A 19150-nucleotide genomic window follows, 5' to 3' on the forward strand; every position below is an offset into this window, starting at 1 on the left:
CATTAAATGATGCTTTTCCAGATGAGGAAATCATGGTGGTTGAAGAAGAAAACTCTGTTAACACATGGCGATTATATTTTGACGGAGCAGCCAATCAAAGAGGTTATGGGGCAAGAGTGTTATTAATAACACCCGACGAGCTGTATTTTCCTTCATCTTTTTGGCTTGATTTTCCATGCACCAATAATATTTCTGAATATGAAGTATGTGCAATTGGCCTGGAGGTGGCTCTGACAATTGGAGTAAAAAGAATTCGAGTGTTTGGTGACTTATCTATTGTAATTTGCCAAACTCAAGGGAAATGAAAGACCAGAGATGAGAAATTGAAGCCTTATCCAAAATATCTAGAGAAGATCTCTAAGCACTTTGAAGAAATCTCTTTTGAGTACTTCCAGAGAGATAACAACTGGTTCACCGATGCTTTTGCAACATTTGCATCAATGGTTGAGTATAGTCCTATGGTCCAAGTAAGACCTTTTCTGGTTGAAAGAAAGGTAAAGCCCATCTATCACAGTTCAGTGAATGCCTTGACAACAGATGGAAGATCTTGGTTTGCTCCTATTATGGACTTCATCAGGGAAGGGAAATATCCTATGGAAGTAACATCAGGGGAAAAAAAATTTCTCAGAAAATATGCCACTCAATTCACATTACAAGGCGATTTGTTGTACAAAAGATCATTCAATGGAATTCATCTATTGTGTGTGGATGAAGAACAGGCGCAGACTGTGATAGAAGAAATACATCAAGATATCTATGGACCTCACATGAATGCAAGAATGCTAGCCAAAAAATTCTTGAAATTAGGATATCATTGGCGCACAATGGAGGCGAACTGTGTAGATTTCATTCGGAAGTGCCACAAATGTCAGATATTTGCGAATGTCATATATATTCCACCAACGGAATTACATTTGCTCAGTTCCCCTTGACCATTCTCTACATGGGGTATTGATGTTATAGGAAAAATTACTCCCAAAGCATCAAATGGTTATGAGTTCATATTGGTAGCAATTGACTATTTCACCAAATGGGTGGAAGCACAGTCATATTCAGTCCTCACTGCTACAAAGGTGGTCAAGTTTATTAAAGAGAACATCATTTGTCGACATGGGATCCCGCAACAACTGATATCTGACCAGGGAGCTCATTTTCGAGGGCAAGTCGATAAACTTTATACCAAGTTCAAGATCAGACGGCAATATCCACCACTTATCATCCACAAACAAATGGGGCAGTGGAAGCAGCTAATAAGAATATGAAAGTAATTCTCTAGAAGATGGTAGACACGGATAGAGATTGGGTGGATCACTTACCATACCCACTATGGGCATATAGGACGTCGATTCGCACTTCTATAGGGGCAACTCCGTATTCCCTTGTATATTGAATGGAATCCGTATTGTCAATTAAGATACAAGTCTCCTCTCTTTGAGTCCTCATAGAAAGCAAGCTACCAGAAGGAGAATGGGTACAGGATAAATATGATGAACTCAATTTACTAGATAAAAAAAGAATGAAAGCCATGGACAATTTTAAAAAGTATCAGTTGAGAATGGCAAGGGCATTTAATAAAAATGTTCGTCCTTGCAACATTGAAGTTGGAGATTTGGTTCTCAGGGAACAAAGAGCACCTACACAAGATCTTCAGGGAAAGTTCCGACCAAATTAGAGTGGTACATTCACAGTGAAGAAAATCTTGCTAGGAAAAGCTGTAATACTCATGGATTTGGATGGAGATGAATTTTCAGGTTTGGTTAATATGGATTAACTTAAAAAATATTATGTTTAAGTTCAAGGTAACCACTTGAACTATGTTTGACCTGATTCCTCACAAGGGATACGTAGGCATCTGGGTATATTCAAGTGTGATCTCATCTGTACCAAACTCTAAAGAAAAAAAAAAAAGAAAGAGATCCAGAGTTATGTCTCGAGTGTCCAAGAAAAGGAGCAAGACTTTAAGATCATCATCTCGCCACTTAGCACCTTAATTACTAGTCAGCTTGTTTTTCCTAGCAATTCATTTCTCCATCATCAATGGTCTACAAAAATCGCCATTCGGCATTATCAATCACACATTAGATCATTCCCCACTTGTGGTTCTTTTTATTCACTTTTCAACTGCAATATCCTATCTTTAGTGTGCAAGTTGGATTATGATGAAGAACTTATTGGTCTATGAAATATTTTTCTTTCTATCAGAAGCATCTTCACAGAGAACAAAAATATTTGTGAGTTTGTTGCCATGTCATGTATATGTTTATTTCACTTTTTTGATCAAGTTGTTTGCTTGTATCATCCAGGAACAAATCAATTATGGCTTATCCCCGTGCAAATAATCTGGATGAGACTCTACGCAGGTGGACTATGAACATGAATGTGGATTATTCTAGGCTATTGAAAAAAACAAATCTTCAGGTTCTTAGCCAGATTCACTGCATGGAATTATGCCATAATTTGCTGAAGGAAGTTTTCAAGCATTGAGATTGTAACCTGCATGTGTTCAAATTTGGGGTAGTAGAAATTTGTCCAACTTTGGAAGAATTCCGAGCTTGCTTGCTCTCTTCACCCAAAGGGAAGCTTTTTCATCCTACTTTGCAAGTAGACTACACCAAGGATATCCAGGAATTCTTTGAATGGAATAGAAAGGAAATGAAGAAATTCATGGTTTTCAAGAAAATAGACATCTTTGAAGTAGCCAAAGCTTTTTCTCAATACGGATATTTGGAGGGAATGGATTAGTGGCAGAGAGGTAATATCTATTTGTTTTGCATGATGGCATGATACTTGTTGCGTTATCCTGGACGTGGAGCTATTCCTGCCATCATCAAAGTAGTGTTACAACTTCGAGAAGGTTCTAACATTGTTCCTACAATCTTGGCCGAAACACTTAAAGGGCTGGACCAGATGGTCATTTCTGAAAATTTTGGTACAAATCACTACATGGGGTGTCCTGCTGCTTTCCAACTTTGGTTAACTGAGAAACTACAACTGTTAAGGCCTTTCCAACATAGTAAGCTGACAGGAGTGCCTTCAAGAGAAAACTGAAGATAATATCAGATGGACATGTTAGTGGTCACCAATTGAGAATCCTATTATGAATACCCTAGGGTGCAATTATGTTAGGCTGATGGGTTTGACTCACACGTCATTTTATCTACCTACTCATCTATGATGGCAATATCAATTACCTCAAATAGATCTAGGAGAAGTGGTAACCTTTTATCCCCCAAAGGAGCTATCCATTGGTGTCATAGATCTGCTAACAGATTTGTGGCAAAGGCAAAAGCAAGAGTTCCAAACACTTAAGTGAAGATAGTTGAAGATCTGGTTTTTTGGTTTATTGTACTTTTATATAACCATTTTTTGTTTGTTGTAAGCCTAAGCTTAGAGTTGAAATAAATTTACCCTTTCTATCTACCATCACATGAGTGGTGGGAATTATTAAAAGAGAGAGAGAGAGAGAGAGAGAGAGAGAGAGAGAGAGAGAGAGAGAGAGGGAATCGTGCATAACCTAAACAAAAGAAATAACATTGTTATAACATAATAAAACACCAGCATCCATTGCATCTTTGCATGATATGTACTAACATATGTACAAACATTGTTTAAGTAAAAAAAAAAAAAAAAAGCCAAAATGCCATTTTAAGAATGACATTTCCAAGGCAAATTTCGCCGAAAGTGCCATAAGTGTACCTTTAGTACAAAAGTGCCGTGAAAAGAGCGTCATTTCTACAACAGTTCTAGAAAGTGTCAATTGCATTTGTAAAGATGAAATAATAAGAATGATATCTCCATAATAGCGGCAGAAATTGCCAATTTCATGCTAAAATGCCATTATAAGAATGACGTTTCCCCGACAATGCTAAGAGGCAAATGAAAATTCTTTTTTCCGCAGCAACGTCAAAAAGTGCCGATTATATTGCCCAGATGATAGAATAAGAATATCATCTCCACAAACAGTGCCAGAAAGTGCCAATTTTAGCCTAATTTCTATGATAATATTGAAAAATATTAATCTCAGTGTCAATTTTCATGTTACAATATCAATAAGATCAGAAGAATCAAGAAATGTTACAAAGAGGTTAATTTGATCAAAAGAGCTGAGGTACGTTATAAGAATGATATCCTTACAATTTCTCCAGTGAGTTGTCTCTCAGGTATGTATTCTCTTCCTAATTAGAAGATAATTGCACTTTGAGATAATTCCCTCATACTTGCATTCTTGGCCAAGTCCAATATATGATTCAGTTCTAGTGGTATGATATACCGATACTAGTCAATTGGATATACTATCATATTAATTTCTTATTTTCATCGAATTTTACCACTAAAGTCTAATCGCTCGCCTTTTGCATTGCACCTCCACTATTCTTGAGTAGGATATCAGCAGTACATACTCTAGGGTGACAAAATTTTGGCGTTCTTTTCTTTGCCCTTCGGATGTAGTACAGTCTCGGCCAAAGAGGGGCATTCTGTAGACACCAAATTTTGTCCCCCCTCAGCAATGATGAATTACAGTTAATGAGAAGACATATATTCTCTCTTTCGGAAAGAAGTTAAATTTTCGGCACAAGCCCAGATTATCTCAGAACTTGTGATTGGTCAAACCTGATATTTTTAATGATGCGGGGAGGGTGACCGAAAGTGGTCATTAATACTTTTGCTAGAATACAGCAATTGAGCCTAGCATGTGCTTGATTCCCGTATCATTGGAAAGTATTTGAAAATACTATCCCATTGATATCTTGTATGAAACAAACGGATACCCAGATGTGTCGTAATGGCTACCTAAACTTTGAACCAATTAAACCAGAAGAAACTTGAGCCAAACTAGACCAACCCAAATCAGACCAAACTAGCCCAACCCAAACCGAACCAAACCCTAAACCAAACCAAACCCTAAACTAGACAAAACCCTAAACCAAACCTAACCAAACCAAACTAAATCCTGAACCAAATAAAACCCTAAACCAAACCAAACCAAACCAAACCCTAACCTAAATCAAACCCTAAACCCAAACCAAACCTAAAACAATACCCTAAACTAAACCCTAAACCCGAACCAAAACCCTAACCTAAACCAAACCCTAAACCCGAACCAAAACCCTAACCTAAACCAAACCCTAAACCAGACCAAACCCTAGACCAGACTAAATCCCAAACCAAACCAAACCTTATCTAAAACTTGCTGCTAGCCTACGACTACTGTTGTGATAAGATTTCCATCGAGGGCTACTGTCGCCTAGCCTACGGCGTAGCCTCTCACCTACGGGAGTATTTAGAAGCCTTACAGGGTGCCACGGTAGTTTTGAATACATAACGGGGTGACATAGGGTTTTTCAGGGGCATAATAGAGTGCCACAAGGTAGGGATTCGTGTAAGGCTTACACGGATATGTAAGCCCTTACACAAATCCGTGTAAGGCTTACACGAATGAGTAAGCCCTCGCACGCCTCTAAAAATTTTTTTACATGCTCCATTGAGCTCCTGCGTTGCGGCTTCACACGGATCCCTCCTCCCTTCTATAAATAGTGACCCTGGGTCACTGTAAAACCCTGGAAAAAAAAAAGGGGATAACCCCTGAAGAAAAAAAATTGTTCCAGAGGCCTTAAAGAGAGAGAGAGAGAGAGGAAAGAAAAGAAAGTCTATAGGTATTCTAAGCCGAGCTTACTAAAGTTGATGGAGTCCTACCCCATTTTTGGAAGTCCACGTCACCCATATCATGTTAGTACGGAACTTCTATTTAAGTTATTTTTTATTTATTTTTAATATTTTTATTACGACGCAGAAGCCTTGTATAAATTTTCACAACTGATTTCGACCCTAGGAATATGGCAAAAGCCCTGCCTAAATTTTCAGAGCCAATTCTGACCCTAGGAATACGACGAGGAAGCCTTGCCCGAATTTCCACAACTGATTCCAACCCTAGGAATACGACGCGAAAGCCTTGTCCAAATTACCACAATCGATTCTGACCTTAGGAATATAGCGCAAAAGCCTTATCCAAATTTCCATATCTGATTCTGACCCTAGGAATAAGGCGCGGAAGCCCTGCTCGAATTTTCATAGTCGATCTAACCCTAGGAATACAGCGTGAAAGCCCTGCCCAAATTTCCACAGCTGATTCCAACCCTAGAAATATGGCATGGAAGCCCTGCCCGAGGGCTTCCTGAATTTCTACAGCTGATTCCAACCCTAGGAATACGGAGTGGAAGCCTTGCCCAAATTTCCATAGTCAATTCCTACCTCAAGAGTGTAGTGTGGAAGCCTTGCTCAAATTCCCAGAAACCAGAACCCATATTCATACCCTAGCAAAGAAACCCTGTCAATTTTTTTTTTTAACCTAAGTGCCGAAAGTTTTTAATTTCTCCAAGAAAAAGAGGAGAAAATTAAATCGTTGCCCCTGAGTCTAGGAAAATTATCAGAAATTTCACCATTTTCATCGGTCGTTATCTTGTAAATATTACATCGTAATTCCAATTGCATGTATAATACATACCTCATCTCCGTATGTATTATTTTATGTGTCTATTGCATAAAATAATCATTTATTTTTTTCATTTTATGTATTAATTTTAGCATCTGTACATTGAGTGCAATCTATTTTATCATTTTATGTATTATAGCATGTATTCCTCACATGAAATAACGATCATAATTGTCATGTCATGGGGCATCGTATGCATATGTAGACAAAATAATTGCATTTTCTACTATTTATGTAGATTTTATTATTTCATATGGTTTTAATATAGATCTATATTTCATATGATATTTCAATAATTTGCTACAATTCTTTCATGCAATTTTATGTATATGTGTTGGCGTTATTTCATGTAATAAGACTTCCATGCTAACTTAAGCTGTTAAAATTCTTGGGGGAGAATATTCAAAATCCAAGCCTCTGGTAGAAAGACTAGAAATTCTGGGCGAGGTGAGTGCCTAACACCTTCCCACACTCGTAACCTGACACGGACCCCTATCTCTAGAATAGGAATCCTAATTCGGGGGTTCCTTCCTTTCACAAGAATCTAACCCCCTACTTGAGCTCGATCCTTCAATCGAAATTGGGCTCCACCATAAGGTTCTAGGCCCTGAATCCTTGATGGCAACTCCAAAAAAAATCATGCTTTCCCGATCACCCCATAGTCGCTAGACCATGTTTGGAGACTATTCAATTCAATTCATTTACCCCTGCAAGGCAGACCAGGGGACAAGGGAGGAAAAGAGCAGAAAGAGAGAAGTAGAAAAAAGGTATTTTCCCTTACATATTACAAAAGGTAAACCAAGCCTACAATATTTACTAGAAAGAACAGGTTTGCTCCATTGGCAGAAGAGAGTGTAGAGTGTTATAGGTGTCACAAGATGGGACACATTGACAAAAATTGCAAGACCGTACTTCCCTACTAGAGGTAGGGAAAAAAAAGGCAACATGATAATTCTTTATGGAAACAAGGTCAGAGACAAAAAGAAATTGTTACTGGATATAAGGCGAGAGAATTTATTATAGTGGCAAATAAGGCAGTATGGGTCGAGAAGAAAAAGAAAGCAGGGAGCAACTCATTAATTATTCAAACAACCTTCAAAGCTCATAGCAAGCCATCACTGTGGATTCTTGATAGTGGATGCTCCACCCACATGATAAGTGATAAGGGAAATTTTTTGAGTTTGGATTCAATTGAGGGTGGATCTATCAAGTTTGGGAACAATGATGGTGCAAATATAGAAGGCAAAGGCATAATTAAGTTGGACAGAGGAAAGATTAAGTCAAAAAATGTCCTATATGTTAGCGGTTTGATGCACAACTTGCTCAGTATGAGTCAAATTTGTGACAATGGAAATGAAGTTTTGTTCACCAAGGAGGGTTGTGTGATTAAGAAGACCAAAAATGGAAAAATTGTGGCACAAGGGACAAGAACTACAGGTAACTTATACACTTTGTTAGAAGCAAATGAAGATAGATGCATGATGAGGCAGGAAGATGAATGTTGGCTATGGCATAGAAAGATTGGGCATATCAACTTCAAGAACTTAGTTAAATTGAGAAAAAAGAAGGCAGTCAGAGATCTTCCAAAGATCAAGTCTCCAACAAATTATATTTGTGCACCATGTCAAAAGGGAAAGTAGACTAGGGCCACACACAAGTCAAAGGAGCATTATTCAAGTAAACTATTGGACTTAATTCATACGGATCTTTGTGGACCCATGAGAACAAACGCAATTGGTGGGGAGAGGTACTTTATCCTATTCATAGATGAGTACTCGAGGATGACTTGTGTTATGTTCCCTAAAGACAAAACTGAAGCCTTAGATTGTTTCAAGATCTTTAAGAAGATGGTAGGTAATGAAATTGGTAGGACAATTAAGTGCTTGAGATCTGATCAAGGGAAGAAGTACTTGGAATCTATTTTTTAACTTCTATTATGAGCATGGGATTAGGATTCAGCATTCTGCAGCCCATACCCCCCAACAAAATGGGGTTGTGGAAAGAAGGAATAGGACTGTTCAAGAGATGGCAAGGACAATGTTGATTGAAAACAATGTTGTTAGGAGGTTTTGGAGAGAAACAATATATTCTGCAGTGCACATCCAAAATAGGTGTTTCTTTAGACTAAATGAATCCAAGACACCATACGAGCTATGGTATGGAAGGAGAGCCACTGTTAAATACCTTAGGGTACTTGGTTCCAGATACTTCATCAAAAGGAAGGAAGATAGCCTTGGAAAGTTTGATGACAGAGCAGATGAGGGGATTTTCTTGGGTATTCTTCAAAGATTAAGGCCTACAGATGCTATAATAAGAGATTGGGAAAAATGGTAGAGAGTTCAGAAGTAAGAATTGATGAACATGTACCCCATTCTAAACAGATAGAACCAGTAGAGCAGACTACTGAGGACTTTTATGATGAGGCAACTGCAGATGATGAAGTTGTGGAAGTTCAAAATCATATTGATGATGAGGATATAGATGCTTATGAGACTAACACAGTGATAGAGAGAGATGGAGGACCCAGTTTTGAAAATTGGCAAAAAGTGCATCCCCCACATCAGGTTATTGGAGATCCTAAAGTGGGAATGCAAACAAGAAAAATGAAATCTACTACATATTCATTACTTTCTCAAATTGAACCCAAGTCTGTTGGGAAAGCAGCTAAAGATGAGAATTGGCTGAAGGCAATGAATGAAGAGTTGTATCAGATAGAGAAGAACAACACTTGGGAGTTAGTTCCTAGACCAGCCGATAAAAACATCATTGGAACCAAGTGGTTTTTTAGAAATAAGTTGAATGAAGATGGCCATATGGTAAGAAGCAAAGCCAAACTTGTATGTAAAGGCTACACTCAGGTTGAGGGGATAGACTTCAATAAGACATTTGAACCAGTAGCAATGTTGGAATCTATACGGATGTTCTTGGCATTGGCTATTTATAAAAGCTTCAAGGTTTATCAGATGGATGCCAAGTTTGCAATCTTAAATGGCAATCGTGAAGAAGTGTACATTGAGCAACCGGATGGTTTTCAAATTGGAGATGATCCAAACATGATCTATAGCTTAAAGAACGCTTTCTATGGTTTGAAACAAGCTCCAAGGGCTTAGTACTCTAGACTAAACACCTACTTATATCAGTTGGGGCTTCGGAAGGGCATTGTTGATAGTAATCTGTATGTTATGACAAAGAACAAAACTCAACTGGTAGTGGTGGTCTATATAGATGATATCAACTTTGGCGAGCACAATGACAAGGTGTGTAGACTGTTTGCAGAGCAGATGACGACAAAATTCAAGATGTCTATGCTGGGGGGAGTTATCATACTTTTTAGGTTTGCAAGTCAATCATCAACATAATGGCATCTTCATATCTCAAGCAAAGTACATCAAGGAGATGTTGAAGAAATTTATGATGGAGGATAGCAAACTAGTAAGCACTTCCATGGTAGTAGGTTGAAAGTTGAGTTTGAGTGATGAGTCAGTTTATGTCGATCAGACTCTCTACATGTCAATGATTGGAAGCTTGCTATACTTGACAACATCAAGACCTAACATCCTACAAGCAGTGTGTTTGGTTGCTCGATTTCAAGCTAGTCTGAAAGAGACTCATCTAGTGGCAGTCAAAAGGATTTCAGATATCTTAGAGGTACGATGGAGTATGGCTTATGGTACCCTAAGATTGGAAATTTCACACTCACAGCATTCTCAGATGCAGATTGGGCTAGCAGTGTGGATGATATGAAGAGCACTAGTGCGGTGCATTCTTTTTGCGGCAGAGTCTAGTGGCATGGCACAGCAAGAAACATGAATCAGTTTCTTTATCTACAGCAGAGGCCGAATACATTGCGGCTGCAACGAGTTGTACACAGGTGATTTGGATGAAGAGACAAATAACAAACTTTGGGATTCACAGTGATGAGCCAATGTCTATCAAGTGTGATAATATGAGCGCCATTAGTATTTCAAAGAATCTAGTGCAACATTCAAGGATGAAACATACAGACATTCGATATCACTTCTTAAAGGAGAAGGTCAATGCTAGTGAGGTTAGGTTGGATTTTGTTTCTACATCTGAACAAGTGGCAGATATCTTCACAAAAGCACTTCCCAAGGAAAATTTTGTAGCCCTTAGAGCCAAACTTGGAGTTGTCACTCCACGAGCAAAATGGATGGTACGTGTCCAAGGGGAATAGGTGAGTTGAGCATAGAGACATCACATCCCTATAGGATAGGAAGATGCAGTGGGCACTCCTATAAGTCAGTCTATGCAGAGGGAGCTTCTATTTTGGGGGAGCATAATCACCCTTTGTACTTGTTGTCAAAGGGGGCGAGAAATGAATCAAAATGACAACTGAAGGGCGTTGCGAACAATTCCAAAGGAGGAGATTGTTGGGAAATTAGATCAATTATTGTCATTGTTGGCAACTAGGTGGTGACGGAGTCTATATTGAAGGGAACCCAATCAATTCCTTGGTCTAATTCAATTTAATTAGATTGGTTCAATTTCAAAGCAATTTCTTGGTCTAATTCAATTTAATTGAATTAGTTCAATTTCAAAGTGAAATCAAATATGAGTTGGACAACAACTTAGTTGAAGAGGATGATGAGATCAGCAAGGACTTTTCATTCATACTTGTGCATCAACTGAAGTTTACTCTATTAAGGAGTCTAATTCATCTAATGGTGGGACCAACTCCACGTGTTTTTTTTTTTAAGGTAAATTAGAAATCCTATTCTGATATGGGTTTCTCTTGTGAGTGAACAACTACTACCCAAGAAAAATTATAGGGTCACTATGACTCGTTTAGGATGTGGACAACAACTACCATCCAAAAGAAAAGAAAAGTTCAAAGGGGGACCCCTATATACAACTGAATACCTATGTTTCTCAAAACCACAGATAGATAACTAGTTGGGAAGTTTGGAGATTTATGTGCATGAAGTAGATGGACAACAGGTTATTGTTTTGTATTCAATTGTTTTCCAAGCTTGAGTCCAAGATTGAATAGAAGTGCAACAGTTTTAGAAATTGGATTATGGTATAACTCATTCCCTTTTGCGTGCGACTTTATGGAATCAAGAGAAAGAGCCCGATAAGAAGAGAACAAGAATGATAGTGAGTTTTGCAGTTTTTCTATAAAGTCCTATGCTGCAGATTTGTTAGTCTACTACTCAAGACAACCAAAAAAAAAAAGGAGAAGTGAGAAAGAGAGAGAGCTATCTAGAGATGAAGAGAAGCATGGCAGATTGAGAGTGTGAGATATAGCTTACTTTGAAGGAAAGAAAAAATGGAGTATTGTTTCTACTATGTTGATGGTTTGAGCGTGCTTTTATATACATCAAGTAAGCAATCATCAACGGGACTACACAAGCTGAGGTAATCCTTATCTGAAGTCCCTATTTTTATATTCTAGAGTCTTTATTATTGAGAAACTCTAGATCAATGATGTATTGGGTTGGGATTTTATCTTGTTGATTTAAAATTGTGAACCTAGCAAGTTGGGGCTTGTCTAGGGTGTGGGATTGTTGCCTTTGTCTGAGTTGCATCTCAGATTGAAGCAGGGATAGGCTTCTGGACCGTTGTAGCGGTTAAAAAAGTTGAGTATTGGGGAAATACGAATCCCTATATGGGTATTCCTCCATGGATGTAGGCACTCTGGTTTAATCACGTATTTCTGGTGTCATTGTCTCGCATTTATTTTTTCACATATATTTGAAGTGCGTATTGTGCAGAGTGGTGGGACACTGTCTGGTAGACCCAGCCACATTGTGGTGTGAGGTGGACATGTCATTGTTTGTGTGATTGATAATTACTGGTTGCCCCAGCCAACCTAGAATTTGGGAATTTTTAAAACTACTGATTCAGACCCCCACTCAATATCAACCTAGGAATATCACTAATACTCCCTTATTTTTTTAATAGAAGGGTCACAAGCTATTTCAGCTTGCAAGAGCAATAGCCCTCACGTTGCCAAAGGCTGCAAGAGCCTACAACTGAAGCCCCATCGACACTATCTACGCCTGTCCCTTTTTTATTTCCCTTGACCTCATGGTTTAAAGTATCTCCGATACCGATATGATACCTTCCGATACGTATCTTAAATTTAACCAATCGATACGATACACACCGATACGATACATAGAATTTTTAAATTCCTTTCGTATCGATATATATCCCATGATACATACCAATATGCATCAATACACCACCCATACACATCGATACAATATGATATGCACCGATACGACTCTATGGAAAATATAAAATCAAGGTTAAATGTACGTTTCAGTATGTATCAGTTCGTATCGGTGAGTATCGGTATGTATTTATTGGTACGTATCGGTGAGTATCGATATGTATCGATCGGTACGTATCGGTGAGTATCGGTATGTACCGATACAGTGCGCTACGGTCATATAATGGCTAAGATAGGTAATTTTTCAAAAAAACACGATTTTTTGAGGGGTTTTTGTTTCAAAGTTGCTGCCAGCCATAGTTCTCTCTAACTAAAGTGGAAATCAAGGTTGAGAACAAGGATTTTACATTTATGAGACAACTACAAACCTTGAATTCTTCGTGTGATACCCTCAATTTAGTGTTTATGCATAATACATGTTATCAATAGCTTTTTTTTAACAAATTCTTTACGCAAAAGTGTTTTAAAAAATGTTTCCTATCCATTTATGTGTATCTTTAACGTATCTTAGTGTATCTCCGACACGATACGATATCCTCCGATACGTATCTTAATTTTGGCCAACCGATACGGTGATCGATACCGATACTTTAATCCTTGCTTGACCTGCAACTAAAGCCCCATGCTCACTGCCTACACACTATCCCTTTTTCCCCCTCTTCTTGTATGAACATGATGGTTGCAGGCTAGCTACCGTTGCAATCAGCCCTCAAAGCAAGCCTGCCGCAACCACAGCCAATCCGCTGGAAGCCTGTGGTCTCACAAGTGCGGGTCCCTCTAGGAATTGAAGCCGGTGGACTTTTCAAAATAAATAAATAAAAATTCAGAGTTGTAGAATAGTTCGCAACTTACAGGCCACCGCGCTGTTGCTGTAGGCCAGCGCACAAGGTGAAGGCAGGCCCATCCATCCCCGTGCCTTTTGCCCTTCTCCGTTGCACGATCGAAGAGCCTACCCTGTCTTTTTTTTCCCTCTTGTGCGAGTTTGCAGGCTACTGTCACTGAGACAGGATCAGGTTCATGGGAACAATCTTGTATGCTCCTGATCCCGGATTTAAAATCCATTTTCTCTTTATTTAATAGATTCTAAATTTACAGATCAATAACGTACGAGATTGTTCTCATACATGAACCTAATCCGAATTCACCGTGGTCAACCTTTCAGGACCCACATATAACGAACAATTAAAAAACTGTTGCAGTAGAGTCTCAATAACAGTTGTAATCCCTTAAGTGCCTTAATTTGTAGGAGCAATTGGATGGTGGGTAAATCATCAGCTATTTTTCAATTTCATTAATAGAAATACTTGTGTTTTGCTCCATTTTTAGCGCAGGCCCAACCGTTACAAGAAAACATAGTTAATAAACTACCAACATTCAGAATGCATAACACATTGAATTAAGAAGAGATCATCCATACACCCAAGTTGTAGCCCTGTTGATCCAAAGGCTCTGTGTGTTAATAGCTGTTTCCAATTCGAGTCTCCCTGATCTGTTAAACAGGTTAGGTGCGGAAAGGGGACAAAAAAAAAAAGCGAGAGAGGTCCGAATTTACTTTACCAAGGTCCATTAAAGTGCAGTTGGTTGGCTGGCTTGTCCTTGCGGAGGTGGAGGTGAAGGTGAGACCCTCATGATGACGCCCCCTTTATATGGTTTCTCTGTAGAGGGAGGGGAGAGAGCAATAAGATCGAATGTTTCCTGTAAACAATCGAAACCAAATTAAGATATGAAATTAGAAAGTTGATTAGGTACCACAAACTGTTCTTGCTTGGACAAAAGAACTGCAGATTCCAAGCAAAATTAACAGAGTGATGAGAAAGAGATAAGTACTCTCTTTCTTCATATTGGTCTGAGCTTATTGGCTCTCACAACTTGAAAATCTTTTAAGTTATTACACTTACTTATAAGGCTTCTTTCCAACATAGTTCCTTCTCCTTCCTTCTATCTTTGATAAATACTGAAGCCCCAAATTCTTACAATTTGACTATAAAGTCAAGTCATTAATATAACCATAACGTGTACGCATTGGATTACTGGTGCCAAGCGCATTCAGAGAGAGACTTTAACCACAGACTGCTTCCCCGTCAAATTGGGCAATCGATGTCGAGCATTACAGTCAGATGTAGTCATTTGACCATTTTCATTCCAATAAGACACATTGCAATAAATATGAAAAAATGAATTTTTTTTTTATAATAATAAATATATATATATAATTTTTTATTTTTTTATTTTTTTATTTATTTTTTATAAGAGAACTTTCACTAAGCAGAAGAAGAATTTACAGCATTTGCAGAGCGAGGAAGAGAACTTCCACAGTAGTCAAAAGCCAAAAGGGGCAACAAAAAGGGAGAAGGGGAAGAATCCCAACAAAAGGAACAAAAGTGTTCCACTGCATGGCCCACAAGCTTATCAGCTACACAATTCCCCCAGTATGATGAAAAGTGATCTTAGAAAACTGATCCAGAAGGCGAAAACAGTCCTCAATGATAGGTTTGATACGCCAAGGTACCGTGTTCACCTCGTTGGATAAGATTTGAATGAGGAGAAGATTATCACCTTCCACCTCACCTGTTGGAATCCCTTCATAGCAGCAGCAGATAATGCCCAACGAACCGCCATTTCTTCCGCGACAATAGAAAAGGTTCGGCCAAGATAAATGGAAAGACCCAACAGGAAAACTCCATCAGAATTGCGAAACACCACACCCGAACCTGCTGGACCTGGCACACCCAAAGCCGCACCTCAAAATTAAAATTAATTTTAACCAAAATATGTTTCTCTTGTGTTTTTTAGCATTCTCCTTATATATATATATATATATATATATATATATATCTTTTCCTGTCTTTACATTCCTTGTATACTAATCATGTGGCCGAACAGTCTTACTAGGTGGCTATTCCTCCACCTTTTCTTTTCCGTATTTTAATTTTTGGTGATTAAAAATATATTAAAGAAAAAAAAAAATACAATGTCAAGCCACTAGGCTAACCAAAGGCCAAGGCCCAAAACAAATGTAGAACCAAGAGAAGGGAACAAAATAATCATCCGACTGTAGAATGTGACAAGTAGCAAACGCTGAGGTGGATGGTCCAGATCTGGAGGGAGAAGATGGTATCACCAAAACCGATTTAAATAGCGATTAAATCGGATCGATCCAACCTAGGGGTGTCAATCAGTCAGGTTGGGTCGATCTCGGTTGGGCTTAATCGGGTTTGACCATTTGGAAGCCTTACACCGTGAACGCCCGTTTAAGTACATGGGCCTAGCTTTGGGGGGCATAGTACGACTATAATTAGGCTGGACGATGTTGAGCTTTAATCGGGCTTCCTTAAACGGGTCTTAACTGGGCTACGGACCTATTTAAGTCTAAACGGTCTCTGAACAGGCTTTAAACGTTCCTACCCTAAAATTCTTTTCTTAATTTGATTGAATGCCCAGAAATATGTGAGACAAATCTTTAATAAAAAAGAGAAATGATATGAGATTATAGTTGTTCTTACAAAGAAAAAGAAGAGATTATGACATTTACAACTTACAAAATAAAGCTTAATTAAATCAAATCCTATTACAAAGCAAAGGGTAAGAAAGCTTAATTTGTTTCTTTTTTTTTTTTTTTTAACTAAAGATCAGAAATTTTATTAAAGAAAAAAGGGAAAATTACAACTCAAAAGAAACAGAATTTTACCCCCACCTTCGGCATGGCCATCAGTAGGGGACAAAGACTGAATAAATGGAGAGCGCTCCCAGAATAAAAGACTCATGGAATCCCGCCTACAGCATTGCCATCAGCAGGAGATCAAGAGCTCAATTTCAAAAACGAAAGCGAGGATGACTCTCAGCATCATGAGCAAGCTCATTCCAAATGAGGCTCGAAAGCGGACTATTGAAAGCTGAGACACTTGATTTGGATGCATCTTTCGTAAGGAAATCAGCAATACCGTTCGCCTCTCTGAAAACAGTGCGTAACTTTCTAGGGAATGGAGTTTAGGAAAGGTTGGAGAGAAGACCAATCCTATGCTGCATACCATGGAATTAGACTACCTTGGACAGCAGACAACACAGCTATTGAGTCTAATTCAATCCATAAGGATCTAACATTCATGTCCATGGCAACAAGAATTCCTTCAGTGAGGGCCTGAAACTCAGCAGTGTAGTTTGAGTGAATCCCTATGAAAACTTTGAAGGAGGCCATAGGAAATCCCCTACAGTCTCTTAGGATACCACCTGCTCCTGCCCTACCTGGGTTAACCAAAGAGCATCCATCTACATTTAACTTAGTCCATCCCTACGAAGGCTTGCACCAGAAAACTTTAAGAATTGAAGGTGGCTTGCTAAGAGAGCACTACAACCCCAAACGATGACAATAGAGAAGATCAGTTGGCAATCTTATCACACCTGAGAGATTGGAAAAGGCCTCTCGCAAGTCTCTTCTAGTCATCTCAAAGATCTGAGTTGGGGTTTTAGATAGCCCTTCATAGTGCCTGAGGTTCCTTTCTTTCCATATATTATCTGCAATAAGCACAAACCCCGTTGTCCAAGGGTCTTTCACAGCCATAATCCTTCGCTTTCTATTCCACCATTGAGCAAGTTGAGTCACATCAGCTAAAAGAGGCCATGCAACTCCAAAACAATCAAGGAACCGCTCCCATATATTATAGAGTACCTGCACTCAATGAAAATATGGTTAAAAGTTTCAGCTGCCAAACCACATAAATTACACTTAGACACCAATGGAATGCCTTTCCAGATATTACATCATCTATAGGAAGTTTCTTATACATCATACTCCAGCCAAATGTGTAAAAAGCAAAGGGTAAAAAAGCTTAATTTGTTTCTTACTAGTAGTAGCAAAATAGGAATTTTATGTAGTATTAAACGGAAAATAATCCTCTGTTTTTCTCATCCCTGTTTTTCCTTGTTTTGCTACCTGCAGAACACGACACGTGGACAACTTTAAGACCAACGCACCGGATGTATTAATCCTCACCCAACCTTGACCGTTGGATCCTCTGTTGTCCACGTGTCGTGTTCTGCAGGTAGCAAAACAAGGAAAAACAGGGATGAGAAAAACAGAGGATTTTGATCCGTATTAAAGGGGGTCGAGCTGGGTCAGGCTACAACGAATCAGTTCAAGCTGGGCATATAAACATGTTGGTTCGGTTGGATGTCCGACGGGCAAGCTACTTGCACCGTGAACATCCATCAAACCCGATATGTTTATTAATCGAGTCAGTCCAGGTCGGACCGTAAACATGTCGGGCTCGATCGGGCCTACCGATGCGGGCTCAGAATTGACACCCCTAATCGAACCCACTCCAACGCAATACAAGTGTGATTTGAAATGTTACTGCTTCTCTTCGGCACCGTTTGACAATGTTTCGTTTTTGCGTTTTCTTGTTCTTAGAAATGGAGAAACAACCTAAAAAATATTTGATAAAGTTGTTCTGTTTCCCCCGTTTCTAGAAACATAAATAAAAATTTATGCCTATTTACAATTTTAGAAACAACTTTGACGAAACAAGTCGGACTTGTTTCATTGTTTCTATAAACGAATCTGAGAGAAAAAAAGGTTGTTTTGCCCGATGTTCCCGCCTCACATTGGGGATCTTATTTCCAAAGATGCTGAGGGCAGACCGAATTTTAGATTTTATTAGTGCCTTCCCTTTCTTCCTACTGATGGCAATGCCGAAGGTGGGTGGATAGGGAAGGTGTGTGGTTTTGTGCTTGTTTGGTGTTTGGTTGCTTGTGTTTCTCCATCTTTTGTTTTTAATGAAATAATCTTTAACGAAAAAAAAAAAAACCAATTTCCAACCATTTTAAGTCTTGAGCCACTAGATTAGCTTCTTATGCGTTGATACTCCGTCTCTTATTAATCCCACAATTCTAATACATAAACTCAGATACTTTCTCTTTCAAAACTTAGTGCATTAGAAAATCTCTTTAAACTTTATTTTTCAATGTTATGATCGCTGCTGATTATTCTACTGAGCAAGGTGGTATTAAATTTTAAATTTACTCATTAGTGACATTTTATTTATGATTTGTTCTTGAAGGAGAAAATGTGGAACAATGTGAGGAAAATCAGTTAAGATATGGAGAGAGCCAATATTTCGAGTTTAAATTTCTGATGAATTTCCAAATACCTATACATAAGAAAATATTACAACTAATATATAATGTTAGTTTTTTTTTTTTTTTTTTCTAACATGAATTTATAACTGGACTAATACTGAACAATGTAGTACTTGTCTATACCAAAAAAAAAAAAACAATGTAGTACTTGGAGATAACAATTTTGTTATCTATACTGTTAGAAGAGAAATTTATGACTATTCCAACTGACCCTAAAATTATTGATTTCACTCCTCATTCGAAAGGGAATTCATCCAGAGGTTATAGAGGGAGAGCACCTGCAACTGCCCTTCCAATGCAAAATTGTAATCTCGATATTTGTAGAT

General features: G+C 38.4%; 1 long non-coding RNA gene across 1 annotated transcript; it reads right to left on the reverse strand.

Annotated features, from left to right (window-relative positions):
* Positions 1-13944: 13944 nt before the first annotated feature.
* On the reverse strand, positions 13945-14560 carry LOC122078470. The gene is made up of 3 exons (XR_006140077.1): positions 14439-14560; positions 14247-14344; positions 13945-14178 (listed from the first exon to the last, which is right to left on the reverse strand). It is a non-coding gene; the product is annotated as an uncharacterized LOC122078470 (long non-coding RNA).
* Positions 14561-19150: the final 4590 nt, after the last annotated feature.

The sequence above is a fragment of the Macadamia integrifolia genome, chromosome 5, assembly GCF_013358625.1.
Source record: "Macadamia integrifolia cultivar HAES 741 chromosome 5, SCU_Mint_v3, whole genome shotgun sequence".
NCBI lineage: Eukaryota > Viridiplantae > Streptophyta > Magnoliopsida > Proteales > Proteaceae > Macadamia > Macadamia integrifolia.